Here is a 19,185-nt window from a genome sequence, read left to right as displayed (position 1 = left end):
TGCACTGCAAAGGAGTACTTAAACCAGAAAAATAACAAAAGTGTATGAAATCTGACACCCTAAAAATCTGTGGCACTGATTTTATTTTGTCTACATTCCACAAGAAGAGTAAATGCCTGAATAAGTTCTGCTGAATTCCTTGCTTTAAATGAACATAGCAAATCATCTAAACACTATAGAGTTTGCTTTTCATTATTAAAAAGTCAGATACATTGGCAATTTAATTATGTCAGTAAAAGCAATGTGCATTTTCATGCATAAAGAGAATAATTTAGATCATATATTTTTGTCAAATCACTTTCTCATTGTTTCAGAAATGTTTCCGAATGCCAAATGTAAGCCTGTATTATTCTACTCAAGTTGCTTTAAGCTGATTAGATGGTCAAATATTACCTACTTAGATGGGATATGACTACGAGATTAATCTAAGGCAAGGCAATATACCATAGATCAGAAAGCAAAGGGCTGCAAGATGATTGCATGTTACCAGGGCAATAAAATCAAGAGGAAAAAAGTATGTACCACTAGAGGTTTGCCAATGTGAGTGAAAGTTAAATTAGAGATAATTTAATGAAATATTTATTACTGACTGCAAGATATGGCTTTTGCATTTTCCCAATGAGGCTTCTTTGAAAGGTGTATTGATTAAACCATGTGCATTATCGTACTCATGTTCATAGCAAACTCAAATGGCTTATCAAAGTTTTTCTATCATTATAAAGACCCTACATATTTTCATAGTTATGGTACACTCTTGAATATGTTTTATTTATCAATGTGAAGCTTTAGTGCCTTACATGCCAAAAATGTCACCAAGGAAATGAAAATATACCAATGCATATTGACGACATTTACACTAGAGCTTAGTTTGGTACCAATAAAGCATTTGGTAAGTAGTATTTTATGTATATTTTGTGTATAATAATAGTTATATTAACTCAGTTGCTGGCATAACTGCATCTTATTTTAACAAAGCTCATCTTCATTTTCCTAGGATGCCCACAGAATGTTTTCCACCATAGACAGAGCCAGCTTCTGACACTCTACTCATGTATTTATGTGAACAGGAGTGGATTTGCTGAGGACACAAGAAGGCCACAGTTGTATGAAGACCCTCATTGCTGCAGTATCTGAGCATCACACCATGCTAATGTATCTATCCTCACAGCACCTTCATGCTGCTCTTTGGCATTAAATGTTACCTGAGCCACAGTAAGCCAAATAAATGCCTCTTTCAGATTTCCATTGCTGCTATGCATTTATGCTTTTAGGAATAATAGCATAAGGGATGTAGTAGAGTCCATAATTTTTTGGTACCTAATGCATCTCTCAGATGGAGAACCTCAGAAAGTGGTATATGCTGAGCTGTGTTCAGAATAGATTATGAGTAAACTAAAAAAACAGAAAGTTTTGTCAACAAGAATTTGTCTAAAACTTTGCCTCACTTCAAGTCTTAGATGCCTGACTTCAGTACGCAGATCAGGGCATTCATTGACTTATGATTACAGCTCACATCTCTTCGTTACAAACAGATAAGAGTAATTTTTTTTCCCAACCTGGAGCATGATGATGCCTATCGGCTAGGCAGCACAGGGGTGACTAAGAGACCTTGCTTTATGAACAGTGCCTGACTCTACAAACTAGCTGTTACACAGTTCAAGGGAGAGGGGAGCCCTGGGATTTCTCATTTATTTATAACAAACATAAATCAGAATCCAAACCCTCCTTCAGGCAGACAGGCTATAGATGTACATTTACTTTTGCATGCTCTTTCTGGTAAGTTTTTCTGCAGACCTGATTAGGCAGCCTAATGAGTGGGATTTTCTGGAATTCAGTTTTGGAACCAGGTATCTGAAGTCTACAGAAGTCTTACTTAAAGGCTCTTCAGTTCTTTTTTTCAGATCTGGGTGCCTAAATATCTTACTTTTTTTTTTGTCCTCGGTGACTTAGCAAAGAATAGAGTGAAAATTTGGGGTGAACTCTGAGATACAGGTAGTGCTTCCTGCATCTTAGCCTTGTCTTTAACACATGGTCATTTTCCCTTTTTTACATTGAACTCTGACAATCTCACTGCCTTAAGTAGGGGATTTTTCTTTTTTTCACAATGAACTATTGTACAGCACAACTAAGATTAGTATAATCAAGTACTTGCTGGCAAAATGAAGAACAGTTTGTGGCATGGTTTTATAAACATCCACAAAGGGAGGTCTCAGGTTAGAACACTGTTGTTGATCTAAAATACAAGTATTCCATTAACAAAGCATTAAATAAAATGAACTCATGTTTAAACAACTGATATTCCTGAATAAATCAGCAAAAACTGACAATAATGTTGGCCTGGGAATCTTTCAGAGTAAATCCCTCAAGATATATCACCTAGAACAGTTATTTCTACTCATGAATAGCAATAAAATATTAGGACAACTCATGGGGCAGTGAAGATGCAGTGTTTTAATCACTTTCACCTGTGACACAGCACTATGAATTCCCTAATGTTGCTTGCATTTAACGTGATACGTAATCTGTTGATGAGTACAAATCCATAGTCGTTCACCCTATTAGCACTATTTGTATGGTTATGTCAATTATCCTAAAATCTAATCATACTGGGTGCTGAATAAACATGGAATCTGTGTGTAAGACAGCACATAGAGAAAGACAGAAGTGGAAACAATCAGCTTGTACTGGGCTCAGCCTAACACGTGGTGAAGAGATTTGGGCAAGGCGGCAGAGACATGCAGATGTTTATGCAAAATCTTCAGGGAGCTCCTTCAAAAAAAGGAAAGCAGAGCAGAAAAACAGTGACAGTGCTTGTTTGAAAATTTGGCAAGTAGATGATGGATGAATGATAAAAAGAAAACTTGTCCTACACAGAACAAGAGAAAACAAGTAGAACTAGGACTATAAGAGCTGCAGAACTTAAAATAATCAACTTGTGTTTGAAGCGACAAAGAACCAGACAGGGCATTGAGAGAGAGGTCAGAAATTTGGAGAAGAGCAAAGACAATCTAGCCAAAGGTTGGAGTCCAGGCCTGTAGCAGAATTCTTCATGAATATTACTGTGGCAAAAATGCATTTGCCAAGACTGAAGAAAAGGTTGTACTGGAAAAAGCCATGAGCGATTAGGTCAAGGAGGTTTTAAACTTTGTGGATATCTTGGAGAGGAGATAACCTATGATACAACTCTATGATATTTTGCAAGCAGACAAGAATGATCCATGCTGGTCATTAATGAGGCACAGGTTAGAGAATACTTTAGCAAACTGGACATACAAATCCACGGGCCTTGATGGGATGCTCCCACGAGTGCTGAGGGAGTTGATGATGTTGCAAAGCCACTCTCAATTATCTTTGAATGATCAAGGCAATTGGGAGAGATGCTTGAGGACTGGAGGACCCAAAGAACTACAGGCTGGTCAGCCTCCCCTCAATCCCTGGAAAGGTGATGGAACAACTAATCCTGGAAACCATTTCTAGGCACATGAAGGACAAGGAAGTCATCAGGAGTAGTCAGTATGGATTCACCAAGGCAAAGTCATGCTTGACTAACCTGATAAACTTCTATGATGAAACGACTGGCTTGGTAGGTGAGGGGACAGCAGTGGATATTGTCTCCCTTGACTTCAGTAAGGCTTTTTTTGACAGTGTCCCCCATAACATCCTTATACAAAAGCCCTGCTTGAGCAGGGAGAGTGGATCAGATGACCTCCAGAGGTACCTTCCAACCTCAAACATTCTCTGAATCTGTGAAGTTAAAAGACTTTCCTGAAGGACAGGGTATATCATCTGAGGCACAGCACTAGACTTCTTCTGAGACATGACCACCTTTGATTCAGTTAAAACTGAAAGCACAGCTGTCTGCAAAATACTGCATAGGTTACACAAAAAAAAAATTGTGAGATTAAAAATAACCTCAGACTCAAAAATCTACCATACATACGTCTACACACTAAAAAATGTCACTTGACAGCATAACAAAGTATAATGAATATATTTTTTTTGTAAACCAAAGGCACATTTTTCAGAATTTTTCTCCTTTTTCTAGCATATTTAGAAGTGTGTTCCTTGAAGAGATTACCAAAAGCAAACTGAATTCATTGCATTTTGATAGATGCAAAAGACAATACAATGATTAAATGCAACCTCAGTACTAATTACTTCCTGAATGCATTCTGCTACAAACCATGTTTCATCAGGTTTGAAAGGCTTTAGTCTAGAACAGTGAATGCCATTTGTAAAGGTGAAACTTTAATTTCATCCATTTCTAAGTTTGTTTATCCAGCCTACACTCACAATTGTGCTAATTAATACACCAAGGCAAAAAAATTTGTTTTTTGTGTCCTACACAATTGTCTGAGCTAATAAAAAGGTTTTTCAGCATGAAGAACAAAAAGATCTATTAATTTTCTTCTACAATATTTAAAATCGTTTTTAAAAAATATTCACCTCTAACAAAATATAATTTTAAATCACTTTTGCTGAAGTTGTACAGTATTTCTAAATAGCCCAAAAGTTGCAACAATTTATAATGATCTTGCATCTTAACGTTTTTGCCTACATTTCTGCTACTTTCTTGTCATTTCAGGGCATTGATCAACAAATTTTCTCATTGAAAATGTCTGTCATGCTCTGTTGTGTGTTCCTTTCATGTTATTGTCCCATTCTTTATATAATCTTGAATGACTTCTGATAAGCTCCACTATAGGATCAAAATCTGCATTCATTTATAGAGCATAATTTTATTATATTTCTCCTGCACAGTGAATGACTACAGAGCAATGAGACTAGGTTAGAGATGAAACTCTACTTGGGTTTGTAAAACAGTCATTGGCTTTTGGTTCTTTGTTCAGAGAAGAATATAAATCTAAGATTCTTTACAAAGATGAGAATAAGACTAAATTTGTTAGGTATCATTGTATGATGGAACTGAAACATAGATATATAATGTAATTGTGTTAACAGCTGGAGTTCAGTGATCTGGATCTGTGTGTTGCTGATCGTCAAACTCCCAACCTCTCTGTTATTTCTTAGGTGCAAACACCGACTTCCAAAAGCTGTGTTTCATAGATATCATACTACCTATGTTATTTTATGTGCCACAGGATTACACTTTACTGTACAACTTCTGTTTAGCTGTAAAGGGTTAACAGAAGTTTCATAGACGTTATACGGCACAGAGCCCAGCAGGCGAACAGCAGTGACTCTGAGTGCTGATATAATCTAATGCTGGATTCATAACAATTTATAATACAACCTATTCATGTCTATAAGATGTTCATAGTAATTCTTTTACTAAGGCTCATTACCTATTGACCAACATCCTTTTTTTTTCCAGACTCAGGATGTGGTAATTTAGGTATAACCATCTCTTTTCTCTCCTCTGAAATATGCTCCCATCTGGATACATCTTGCTTCTTGTGCTGGAGATGTTTCATTCAATTTCTTAGGTATTACTTACCTTTCCTCTGGTGTTTCTCACTGCATAAGACTGTCACAGCTGGCAGAAGTGTCTTGAGCAGCATTTCGCTTAGAATATTTGTCAAATTCATATAGGCTGGTTCCTGGGCTTATGTTAGTGCAGCAGTATCAGTCAGTACAGACTGAAGAGCTCAGACAACAGCAATTCAGATTCCTGACCTTTACAGGAAAATTGGTAAGCAACGTGGCAAAACAGAAGTATCTACCTATTCACACTCAGCTAGTGGGAATAAGCAAGAGGCGAGGCAAAGAAAGAGCCAGAACACTGATTCCGCCATCCTGTTCTTACTGGTAAAATACTTATATGCAGAAGCACATATAAGGAGATTATTGGATTCAGAGAAAAAGTTACAATTCAGAGTTATTACCTCTGAGACATGATGTCTCCCGGGGTTACTCATAGATTTTCTTTGCTAAATGCGACCTCCTACTCATGTCCATGTTTAAATTTGAATCTACTCCTAAATACCTTGTGTTGTCCTTGTATGGCTGGTATTTTAATCTTTGACCTAACTCCAGATGTGGTTTGATGTGGCTGAATAAATGGGATCTCTGATCACAGCCCAGTCTACTTCCTCATATTTGTAAATTCCTTTACCTCCCACTTATTGACAGAAGAATTACATAAGGATCAGGAGTTTGCTGCCAACTCCATCATCATCTGGGAGACTACTGCAAGCTGGTTCTTCTTTTATCCCACAGTACCCTCAGGCTGGAAGGATGATATATCATCACAGCTCTCTTTTAAGTGGTGACAGTGTAATCCCATAGCAAGACAATACTCCACCACTCAGATTTTCAGAACAGTATCAGTGGAACTGCTGCCTTCCCACAGCCAAGTGTTCCAGGGGAACCCCTCTAAAACAGCTAGACTGGTCATCTCAGGACTGACGTAGTTCTTGGTTTCAGCCTCTTCCAAGCAAGGTGTATAATACCAAGATTAGCATATAAGACAGAGACATTATTACCATCTATTCCCAAACTGAATAGTCGAGAGTTTCTGATGATCTACCCTTCGGCATTTGGGAAAAGGAGGTAGCCCCAGTGTAATGCCCAGTATGTAGCTAAGTAGCCTACATAAGGGAAAGTTCTCGGTCACTTCAGGGCCACTGCTCAACATCATTTCAACCAGCCCAGGCCTTTAGTCTTACTGTCCTCACCCTCAGTCAGTGCCTGCATCAACAGTACTCATGACTGTTGGGTGACCAGCACCAAGACATTGTTGTTGGGTCACAGTTGATTAGTATTTCTGTTGTAGTTCTCAGACAATGGCATGGCTGTGCTTGAGAAAGCTGAGCAGGCTTTCCATAGCCTTCAGCACAGAAGTGATGAATTATCACACTTCGGGCTAATGTAGCAATGTAAAAGGATAACCTTTTCTTGCCAGGGCCATCCTGTCCCAGACCAGAAATTTGCCCACAGGCACTGCTACTGCCTGTTGTTGTTGAAACATACTGGTCTTACTCAGTTTATGAGGCCTTCTTTGCAATTAACGCTGAGAGCTTCTCTTTTTTTCCCTTGGTGAGTCCATATGTGACCTCTTTAGGAGCCCAATCTACTCACAGACTGAATTTTTCCATACAGCTTGCTTCCCTTCCTAGTCTTCTGCCAATACTGTATTCTGTAGATGGGTCCCTTTACACTTTTATGCTCCTAATTGATGCTGGAGTTAATTTCTTCCCTGCTATATAGGGCTTATAGACCCATCCTCCACAAAATGGTAATTTTACTGTAGACTGTATTAATCTACTTTGCTTATGAAGATGTCAAGATCTATAACATCTATTATTTTTCCTGCTTTTACCAGACCAATTACTATGTCAAAGAAGAGAATCAGACGGATTTTTCAAGAGCAAATCAATATTGGCTTTTACTTATTTTCCAGAAAGTTGTAGGTTGCTTAATAATTTGTTAAAGTATCTTTTAAGCTAACAAACCAAAGAAGATTGGTTTATAATTTCCAGAGACCTCTAACATTCCCATTTGACCCCCAAAATCAGAGAGAAGTTCTACACTACAGGTGCTTTAGTCTTCTACGATCTCACCTATTCTCCACTAGCTCCCCAAAATAATCACTAGAGGTTTTGGCAAGCTCCTTAAGTACCCCAGAGTGAATTTCATCAGGCTTTGCTAACTTGAAGTGATATTATATAAATGTTCTTTCCCTGTTGGAGCCTATGTTTCCTCCTTATTGAAATGATCATGTTAATCTACAGGTCACTACTAGCCTTTCTTTAATGTATGCAGACAGATGCAAAAAAAATCATTAAATACTACAGCCCTTCTTCTGCATTCATTCTCTTTCCTTATTAACTAATGGGGCATTCCCCTTACACTTATATAGACTTCTTTCTTGCCTTCCACATTCCTTAATAGCTGTAATCTATACACTCCCCACTTCCATATGCTAACCTTTTATAGTCTCCCCTTAGTTATACAGTATTGTTTATTAAATGGTTTTATTTTCTATATATAAATTACTGATCCAGCTGCAGATATCATAGGTCATATTGAGATATTGTTTTCAGCTTAATGGAAAGATTAATTCCCTAAGAAGATAAGCAAAAGCTTCAAAATCTGTCCTTAGACCACACTTCCTTCTACTACTACCCCAGATCATTGTGCATTAATACCCTCCGGGGAAAGGGCCCATACTGAGAATTACTAGATAAACACTTCCTTCTTTATCTACACTGAAACAGTCTATCTTTGTAAACTGTTTGATATTGTTGATTATTTTATATTGGTTCTTTTGATAATTACCCTGCATTCCTGAGCTGCTCTCTTATCTCCCTTAGTATTTATTCCCTAAAGATCTTTCACACAGAATCACAGAATCACACAGAATCACAGAATGTTAGGGATTGGAAGGGACCTCGAAAGATCATCTAGTCCAATCCCCCTGCCGGAGCAGGATTGCCTAGACCATATCACACAGGAACGCGTCCAGGTGGGTTTTGAATGTCTCCAGAGAAGGAGACTCCACAACCTCTCTGGGCAGCCTGTTCCAGTGTTCAGTTACCCTCACTGTAAAGAAGCTTTTCCTCATATTTATGTGGAACCTCCTGTGTTCCAGCTTGCACCCATTGCCCCTTGTCCTGTCAAGGGATGTCATTGAGAAGAGCCTGGCTCCATCCTCATAACACTTGCCCTTTACATATTTAGAAACATTAATGAGGTCACCCCTCAGTCTCCTCTTCTCTAAGCTAAAGAGACCCAGCTCCCTCAGCCTCTCCTCATAAGGGAGATGTTCCACTCCCTTAATCATCTTCGTGGCTCTGCGCTGGACCCTCTCTAGCAGTTCCCTGTCCTTCTTGAACTGAGGGGCCCAGAACTGGACACAATATTCCAGATGCGGCCTCACCAGGGCAGAGTAGAGGGGGAAGAGAACCTCTCTTGACCTGCTAACCACACCCCTTCTAATACACCCTAGGATGCCATTGGCCTTCTTGGCCACAAGGGCACATTGCTGGCTCATGATCATCCTGCTGTCCACTAGGACCCCCAGGTCCCTTTCCCCTATGCTGCTCTCCAACAGGTTTGTCCCCAACTTGTACTGGTACATGGGATTGTTCTTGCCCAGATGCAGGACTCTACACTTGCCCTTGTTATATTTCATTAAATTTCTCCCTGCCCAACTCTCCAGCCTGTCCAGGTCTCTCTGAATGGCTGCGCAGCCTTCCAGTGTGTCAGCCACTCCTCCCAGTTTTGTGTCATCAGCGAACTTGCTGACAGCGCACTCTATTCCCTCATCCAAGTCATTAATGAATATATTGAATAGAAGTGGTCCCAGAACCGACCCTTGAGGGACTCCGCTAGACACAGGGCTCCAACTGGACTCTGTCCCATTGATCACCACTCTCTGGCTTCTTTCCTTCAGCCAGTTCACAATCCACCTCACTACCCGATCATCCAGACCACACTTCCCCAGTTTAGCTGCGAGGAAGCTGTGGGAGACTGTGTCAAACGCTCTACTGAAATCGAGATAGACCACATCCACAGCTTTACCATCATCTATCCACCGGGTTATGTCCTCATAAAAGGCTATCCGTTTGGTTAAGCATGACTTCCCGTTGGTGAAGCCATGCTGAGTGCCCCTAATGATCCCCCTGTCCTTGATGTGCCTAGAAACAGCACCAAGGACAAGTTGTTCCATTACCTTTCCAGGGATGGAGGTGAGGCTGACCGGTCTATAGTTACCCGGGTAACTAACTGCCCAGTGCGCAGGGCGGGGGGGGCACGCGGCCCCGTAACAGCAGCACCACGGAGATGGTGGACAGCGGCCGTTGCGGGACAAAAAGGGCGATGCGGCGGCGGCGGCGGGCGGCGCGGCGGGGCCCCACGGTACAGCCAGCTGGCCGAGATCGGCCGCGGGGCCTACGGCGTGGTGTACGAGGCGGTGTCGGTCAGCTGCGGCGCCCGGTTAGCGGTGAAACGGATCCGTTGCGACGCCGCCGAGAACGTGGAGCTGGCGCTGGCGGAGTTCTGGGCCCTGATGAGCCTCCGGCAGCAGCACCCCAACGTGGTACACTTTGAGGAGTGCGTCCTGCAGCGGCACGGCCTGGGCCAGCACATGAGCCACGGCAACAAGTGCAGCCAGCTCTATCTGCACCTCATGGAGACCTCCCTCAAAGGTGAGAGGATCCTGGGCTACGCGGAGGAGCCTTGCTACCTCTGGTTCGTCATGGAGTTCTGCGAAGGAGGAGACCTCAACCAGTACGTTCCGTCACGAAGACCCGACCCAGCGACGAACAAGAGCTTCATGCTGCAGCTGACCAGCGCCATTGCCTTCCTGCACAAGAACCACATCGTCCACCGGGACCTGAAACCAGACAACATCCTGATAACCGAGAAGTCTGGCACCCCAGTTCTCAAGGTGGCCGACTTCGGGCTCAGTAATGTCTGCACTGGCCTGACCGCTCGGGGCAAGGGCGGTGGGCACGAGAACAAAAATGTGAATGTGAACAAGTACTGGCTGTCTTCGGCTTGCGGCTCCGATTTCTACATGGCGCCTGAGGTCTGGGAGGGCCACTACACCGCCAAGGCCGACATCTTCTCCCTCGGCATCATCATCTGGGGCATGATTGAGAGGATAACTTTCATCGATGTGGAAACCAAGAAGGAGCTGCTGGGAACCTACATCAAGCAAGGGACTGAGATTGTGCCCGTTGGGGAAGCGCTGCTAGAAAATCCAAAGATGGAGCTGCGCTTCCCTCAGAAACGCAGGACTTCCATGTCTGAGGGGATCAAGCAGCTCTTGAAAGACATGTTGGCTGCTAACCCGCAGGATCGACCTGATGCCTTTGAGCTTGAAACCAGAATGGACCAGGTTACATGTGCTGCTTAAATTCGGGGCAGGGCACTGCTGTGTTTTGCAGTTGGATTTATTTAGCAGGGACCCATAATCTCCATTATTTACGTGCAATGAGGGAAGTCAAAGATAAGGGAAGATGGTGAAATAGAAGATTTCTGGTCTGCAAGATCTCTGGCAATGTGAAATCTTTGGGTGTTACTTTGTTTTGTTGGGCAGAGGTATGCTGGGGTGTGGGAGAGGGCTGCGGGGGCCTGCAGAGGAGCACAAGCTGGCAGCTATCGTGCTCACGAGACTTTTAAACAAGATGTATGTTTTTACTGACTTTAAAAAACTGGGACTGAAGCTTTCAATTCACAACAAATTTTCTTCATAGTGTATTTTCTTCAGTTAGAAAAAAATTATACATACATGCATATGATATACAGATGCACATTCACACCATGTATATAATGTGTGTACGAATGCATACACATCCAAAATGTACATATATATGAAAATATACTGTAATTTTATATTAGTATATGGCTAAGCACTTTTGTTTCCTCTATACAAAACAAGGTAGATCAGTTACTCGTGCTGTTTAAAAATCAAAGTCACATTTTTACTATATTTTGTGTCTATATGCATTATACATACACATTGTCCCTTTTTTAGACTTAAATGACTCACTTTTGTTTTGAAGTTGCTCATTCATTTGCATAACTTGAAGTTGTGCCGATGTGGCTGAGGAACATAAGTTCTTTATATAAAGGATATTTAGTGGTTTTTTAGTATCAATAATGTGGTCATTGCTCCTAAATGACAGAAATTGCTTATTAATGAGGCTAAAAATAGCCTTTAAAACACCCTAAATGCAGTCTAGATTGGTTCCTTTATAGAAATAATGAAGATATAATGACAACGTGACCATTTATGTAATTTTATAGAGTCATTCACTGAACTGCTAGAATCATATGGCTATAAGAAAACATAATGCTTTGCAGAAACATCTGTTGTCATTAACCTAACTGCCACTGAATTGTATGGAAAGGAACTCCCTCAGTTCCACTGGAAATCTGAGCTGATTTCTGCTGATTTCAGTGGGAAATGGATTATGTCCTTAGCAACATGCACAATGGAATTTAAGACCAGTATTTATTTCAGAAGTTTGAGAATGGGATCCTGTCTTCCACTTGATCATCATTACAATGCAAGAGATGAAATTCTGTTTAAATCATGCATTTCTGGAAAAGAACATAGAATGCAAGCAATTGATTTTGTGATTTGGAATAGCTCACTGGTATAATCCCTACGCTATTGCATGTAAAGACACATTCATAAATTCCTTGATGAAGTAGGCCTTAATGAGGCAATCTGTTTTTTCTCAAATCAGGTCTATATTGAAAATGTAAATCTGAAATATTTCTGATGTACAAGAAGTTAGGAAGTGTTCTCTATGGAAATGTACATCCACAGACACTTTTTTGTCTGTTACAAAACAGACATTATCTATTGGAGTCTGCACTTATTTATTACGAATAGTCAATCATATTTATTAGAGACAAGAAAAAGTTCTGGCAGACACCACTTATTTTAAAAACTAGATTAAGGTAGGAGATGGCCTGCCACAACATCAGCTGCTTAGTGGGAATTCTCCAAAACTTTTACAACACAGAAAACAATAAATGCATTAAAAACCATAGAGGAAGATGTGTGTGGTTTAGTGACCCAAACAGATAACGATGGATTCAAATTTCCTCCATGGAACGTGGCCAAAGCTAGAAGCTTTGCCTCTTGAGGTTTGCTGACCTTTAATGCAGCTTCAGCTTTGCTGAGACATGCACTGCTGAGACTTTGTCACTTTTCAGGTAAGGACACAAGTGTATTTTGTTCTTTATGGCAGCTACGCACACCTATAGGCATTGTTAAATGATAATAAATACACTAAGTTTCTGTTTAAGCATGAGGAAATAGAACAGTGAGTTACTTCCTAAGCTGCTGCATTTAAGACAAAGTTCATTATTTCACTTTGGATGGCAACTACTGTATCAGATGGACAGAAAAACTTTCCACTTGAAAGGTAGTGTTGAATTCTGTACATTTTGAAGTGAAACTTGTGAATCATAATTTTTCAACATTTGCATTAGTGAAACAGCAAAATATTTTAATCATGTTTAAGTATCTTGTTTATTTGTTATCAAAGAACCAAGCAATTATGAGCTACTGGGAAACATCTGCACTATCAGAAACTGCACATGGAGTTGCCTTGAGTTTGCTTCTTGTTGTATACAATGCTCTCCACAGAGCACACACTCTCTTTCAAGTATAGGCTGCATTTCTTCTAGTCAGTATGTGTGTTTAATTTTTAAAAGGTATTTCAGAGGGATCTGTAGTTTTGATATTCTAGAACTGTAGCTCTAACCTCTTTCATTAGAACAGCATTATCCTGTGCATAAACTCTATCAGAAATACTGGACAGCTGTGTATCTGAACAGTTTTTCAGATTCAGTTTCCTATTTCTAGTTCCAGGCCTGAAAACGCCTAATTCTATCAGCAAAGGAGGACAACAGACAATTGTGGAAGGTCAATATATACTCATAAAAAGAGATAAACATAAATTTAAAGAGGAAGCAATAGAACATTGCAAGAAGATATGCAATGGCAAAATAATAAAAGAAAAGAAACATACACACACAATTGTACTAGTGAAGACAAAGACAGTAAGGGAAGCATTCCAACTTCATCCGAGTTGTGGGCAGAAAGCTACAGATGAACAAGAAGCAAATTTTCCCACTGCTTTTTTGAGGGGTGAGGAAATCCTACATCCTTCCGCTAACTCCTCCTCCTCACACTAGCTCCTGCCAGCGGGATGCCAGAATCTAGAGAGGTTCCGCAATTTTGAGAAACAGATTTAGCTCATGAGGAATAGAAAGGATGGGATCATCTGAAAAAAAAAACGCACTGCCTAGCACATCTGCAATGGCAGAGCATCAGTTAAAGAAGTGTCCCACTTAGCTTTTCCCACCCCCAGCCAATTCTTCTTTTGTACCATCATGCTCCACCTACTGTCAAAAGCCTGCAGCACTGTTACAATGAACAGTCAAGGCTACTAAAAGAAGGAATTTTAAGCAGATCTTAGAAAATATTCACAGAAAGAGGGTATTAAAATGAGTAAAAAATGGTATTTGTGCTAGAAGCTAAATTCTAACAGTTACATGTATCAATTCAAACAGCAGAATATCAGTGTTTAATCTGCTTGAACTGCAACCATTTTATATATAATCCCACTTGTAGTGAACGCCTAAAAGCAGAAAATGGGCCAGGAAATATTTTAGTTTCAAACTACCATACATGGATGAATTATCATCCATCCATTTTAAATATACAATTAAGGAAGAAAATTTATCCATTATATTTGCTAGGAATTATTTACATTCAGAAACAGTTTGGAGATGCTGATATATAACAAAACTGCTATATCCAGAAACAGTTTGGAGATGCAGTTACGGAAAAACAGAGACCATAATGGCCATTATTGGCCATCCCACCTACTTCTAACTGTCCCGAAAGTTTGTATTTTAAAATTATCAAGAAGTGAATATCCATTCCATTTTTACACATAACTCTTAATCATCTATTACTTAACCACTCAGGCACTAACTAACAAATAACAAAACTTTTACCACTAACATTCAATACATCACACTATCTTTCAACACACAGTATGTTCCAGTACCATTGCCTGAATCTGGATAAATAAGACAAACGTTTCAACTTCTCCTAGCACTGAACTAAATCAGAAGGTATCTGAAGCCCTTCTTTAGGAATAGCTGTTCATTAAACACAGTTTTGTTTATTTGTTTGTTTGAGTTTTTTCTCTGCCACACCACTGATTTGGGTACTTTCATGAAAGGGAGAGTTTTGTAACACGAAAAAAATGAAACATATCTTCTGGTGAGAAACAAGTATTCAAGCTTATGGATTTTGGTACTCCTAAGCAATGCTGCACCCTGATTCTACAAGTATTTTATCCTCCAGTGTTTTAGAAACTGGAATAGGAGTTTTGCCAGCAATGGTACCACAGGGAAGATAATTTTTTCCCTATTTTGAAAAGAGAATTCAGTTCTAAGTATTATGTAAAAAGAAGCACTCTTTAGCCTGAAGAAAAAATGTCATTTCTTTTCAGAAGTAATGGGTTGGCAAGTACCCTGCTCCTGCAGTACTTTCCTTCACTCTTTATTGCTACCTTGCTTTCTTCTTTTTCCCGCTGTAAATAAACGAACAAACAAAACCAAAGCAAAACACCTGACAGTTTAATTTCACTGCTTCCCAGTTCCATGAGGCAATAAACCTATGCAAATATATAGCCAAATATGTATAATCTAGCGTTTGAACACTAGAAAACAGTGAGGCAAATGAATAAATTAAGGTTAACAGGTATTTTCATTTACTGGAATTTAATATAGTCTTCTTGAGTAAGCAAATACATCTGCCTGAAGGCTTGTAGGATTAGGACATGCATGTCCTGGAAAATGTCCTGGAAATCTAGACATTTGAACATGCATTTGAAGTTCTTATCTCAGATCTGTGTAATGCAGGTTTTTCACATCATCAAAATCTGTCCAAGCAAAAGTGAAACATATTTGTAATAAATGGAATAACCCCACAGATCTCTAGCATATGTAACATCTGCAATGTGAGAGAATCATACTCTTCTGTGCTCTTCCAGTAATCCACATAAGAATGAATAAAATGTTTTCAGAATACCAAAATAAAAGGGGGAGATTTTAAATTAAATAATCTAGCAATTTTTCAGTGCAGGCTTCATTTGAAAGAGGAGAGATCTTACTTTTTGTGTCTGAGAGCTGCTATTTCATCAATCTGCTTTGTGAAAGAAACACAGCTGTATAGGAAGATCTTGTACTGGTCAGCGTATTAGATGTCTTCTCTCTAGCATAGCCTAACCATCTCCCATACAGCTTTTGCTTCCTTCCATTCTAGGGCTGCCCAGTTCAAAATCTTCAGTGAATTATTAAGCTTCATTACCTGAATTACCCTGCATTCCTGAGCTGCTCTCTTATCTCCCTTAGTATTTATTCCCTAAAGATCTTTCATGACAACTCCCTAAATAATTAATACATTCTACTGTCCTTATTCCTTTTTCTTCTTTCCTTCTGAAGACTGAGGTATTTCTAAGACATGGCTTTGGATAAAGGGAAAATTAAGAAACTTTCATCCCAGCTTATAAGGATACATCGGATACCCAGTACTAAAGCACAATATTGCATCCTTCAGACACTCGGAGCACTTGGCCTTTCAGAGAAAAAACAAAGCACATTAGTGCAGTAAGTGCTTGTTGTAGAGACCTATGTAGCAGTATAAGTATTCTAATGATACCTTCAAACTATTGGAGACTAACTTCTAATAAAAAGTATTTTTCCATGTTTCTAGAGGCTCCTTCAAGCAGTCTTATCTATCCCTTACTGTCTTTGAAGACCATTATCCCTTTAGGATGCAATAAAAAAGACCAAAATTAAATATTTCCATTAAAGAAATTGTGCAATTATATATTGTAAAGTGCTGTTTACATTCTTATTTACATTGATATACATTGTCTGGTTTTAAATGTTCTTTAGTTTCCTATCCACATTATAAATACCTAAAACCTTCACCATAGTTTCAGATTATGCTGAAGGATGGGTGAACATTGCAACTCGTATGTTTTTAAAGAGGTTTGTCTGCACTAGGATTTTTTCCCTTCCTTGCCTCAAAACTTTTATTACTCAAATCTTTGAAAACTTTAACAAAATAATAATTTAATCTTACATTTTACTATAAGAAATAGCTTGGAACGGTTGTTTGTGGTATCTGTGGGTTTGTTTTAGTGAAATCTACAAATTCCGCAGGCATCACAGATTTTTGTTTTTTGTTTACTGGCAAGTTTTAGTAGATGGTATTTTTTTAAGAGAAGTTTGAAATTCATTTGCTGTTATAAGATCCAGTGATGTTCCTTAATAGAAACAGATATTTATGATCAACAAATGTAACTGGGATGGTCTTAACATAGAAAAAGACATCTTGTGAGAACTGTGTGCTTTCAGGTACATCTATTTAAAACAACTCCTGCACTGTAGCAGTTGAAAACTTCAATAATTAGAAGCACATCTTGTTTTGGCACAGCATCAATAAATGCCTTTTATCGGCTATAGAACAATTTTATCATCCTTGGCAGTGGAAGTTGTTGCATTGCCTTTATCAGTACTACTGAAGGTACCTTTGAGGAAAACAGAAGTAATTTGACGCTGATTGGATTTTGAGTGGAACTATAGATGGAACTTTTTTCAGCATGAATACCATTCCTTTTTAACTTTCTATCCTTTGTTGTCACATAAAACTAAGCCACAGTTGGGGTGAGCAAATGACTTAAGACTGGTTTGTTAAGATCTGAGTGTCTTCTGTTGGAACTATTTAAATGATGAAGATTTCAAAGAAGGCAGTAGTGTAGTCATCTGCTTAGGACTGCCTAGAAAAATAATTCTCTGTTTCTTATCAGTGTTTTTTTTATGGCAAGACCTTGTACTCTGGTCAACAACTTCAGTATCAAATAATCAGAATCACAGTTTTTAGGTGCTTTAGGCACTAAAATTTTTATGTTAATAGGCACCTTCTCTAGTAATTGTCAAGAACCGATAAGGTTCCACCAGGTGGGGGGGGTTCTCCGGCTACGATTGATCAGATCGAAGCCCTCCTCGGTCAGCCCTGCTCAGCCGGCACGGGTCAGAGTCCCCTAAAAACTCCACAGTCAGCCCCATCCGTATGGGTCAGAGCCACCTTAAAAATAATTTCCCCCCCTTTCCCTCCCGGTGCACTCAGGAGCAGCAAAGGTTTCCCCTTCCCTATGAAAGGGTTCTTACTTGATCCTTGAGACGAAGATAAAGCATAAACAAGGCACAGTATTGATTCACGATGGGCTAAGTTTACTTGGAGAATGATAAGTGGATAACGATATTTTGGGAAAGAGAAGGAAAGATACGGAAAAGAAACCAAGAGACAGAAGGAAAAAGTAAACCGAGATTACGGACAGTATAGCAAGGATAGGATAGTCACCACCCAGGATCCAGCGGCATCCCGCAGGTCCTCTGTTTGTCTTCGGTGTTCAGTCTTTTTGGTGGTGTGTCTGTGGTGGTTTTCCTTTATACCTTGCAGGCAAGGGAGTGAGTTTCGTCATCTTGACAACGGTGTCTTGACAACGGTGTGGCTCAAGTTTAGCATATGCGCACACTTCTCACACTCTGTTAACATACCTTAGGCCTCGCTTATCACTCGGAGTAAACAGGATGTTCTTGGTGGGCTGCTTGCTCAGCCTGGACAAATAAATGGTCGGCAATTGATAAGCAGAAGAGGGGTATGCAGCATCAACAAGCTTGTGAACTCCACAGCCCCCCCCGCTGTCTCACCAGTCAAACCAGCGCCACAAGCAAACTTTGAGACAATTAATCACTTTACATTTCAGTCTCTCACAGTAATACTATTGAGAACATCTGAAGTAACCTTTGATAACATTACTTCCAGCACAGACACTGATGAAGACATGAACATATCAACTTAGTTTAAAAAATGTTCCAAACTCTTGATGGTGTACAGCCTACAGGTACCTTTTTTGTTTATGTGGCAAAATACAGTACAGTAACGCCCAGAAAATAAACTTCTCTTCGGGATGGTTTCAAAAAATCCTCAGGACAGATCTGCTTTTAGCTTTCAATCACTTAAAGTGAAAAAATAAAACAGGAGGTATATCAGTCCTCTCTGGCTAGACCATGTTAGTCCACAAAGAAAAGGAAGAATGAGAATGTAGAGAAAAAGAAGCAAACAGAAATCTACTAAAATGGTAAAGCCATAAGTATCTAAGAAATCTATCTCTTTGCTATATTTTTTGTTATTTGTTTCTGTACAGAAAGCTCTCTACTATTTTGGACCTTCTCAAGCAAGAAGAACCCCAGCACACTTCAGTATTTAAACTGACTATGCAGCTTTGCTGTGTGTGCTAAGCTGTATCTTCTCTCATGGACCGATCAAGATGGCAGAGGAGTATGCGAGGATAGTAGGTTAGCTGTTATTCTGGATGGACTAACATATTACATGACTTGTAAAATGCTTCTGAAGTAAGAATAAAAAGAATCATACTCGTGTTGTCAATATCATAGCATATATCTGAATATATTCATGTGCAGAAATGTTTTCTGGTCTGAGAATGTGGTCCTATAATGTGTACGATACTGTAGCCATAATCCACCAATAGGTTGGTGCTGGAAACTCCAGCTGGTTTCAACATCAGTTCACCTCTATTAGAAGTGCAGGATTATGCTTGTTACAGAGCCTTAGTAGGTAGAAACCTTTGGTTTAAGGAAGAAAAC

At 39.6% G+C, this 19,185-nt stretch overlaps 1 pseudogene; it reads left to right on the top strand.

The window, feature by feature from the left end:
* LOC137665284 (serine/threonine-protein kinase PDIK1L pseudogene) overlaps positions 1 to 10,826 on the top strand; it is a 91,006-nt pseudogene extending 80,180 nt beyond the window's left edge.
* The last annotated feature ends 8,359 nt before the right edge of the window (positions 10,827 to 19,185 follow it).

The sequence above is a fragment of the Nyctibius grandis genome, chromosome 6, assembly GCF_013368605.1.
Source record: "Nyctibius grandis isolate bNycGra1 chromosome 6, bNycGra1.pri, whole genome shotgun sequence".
NCBI lineage: Eukaryota > Metazoa > Chordata > Aves > Nyctibiiformes > Nyctibiidae > Nyctibius > Nyctibius grandis.
Note: the sequence above shows the minus strand (reverse complement) of the source record. Positions and strands in the feature narration are given on the sequence as shown.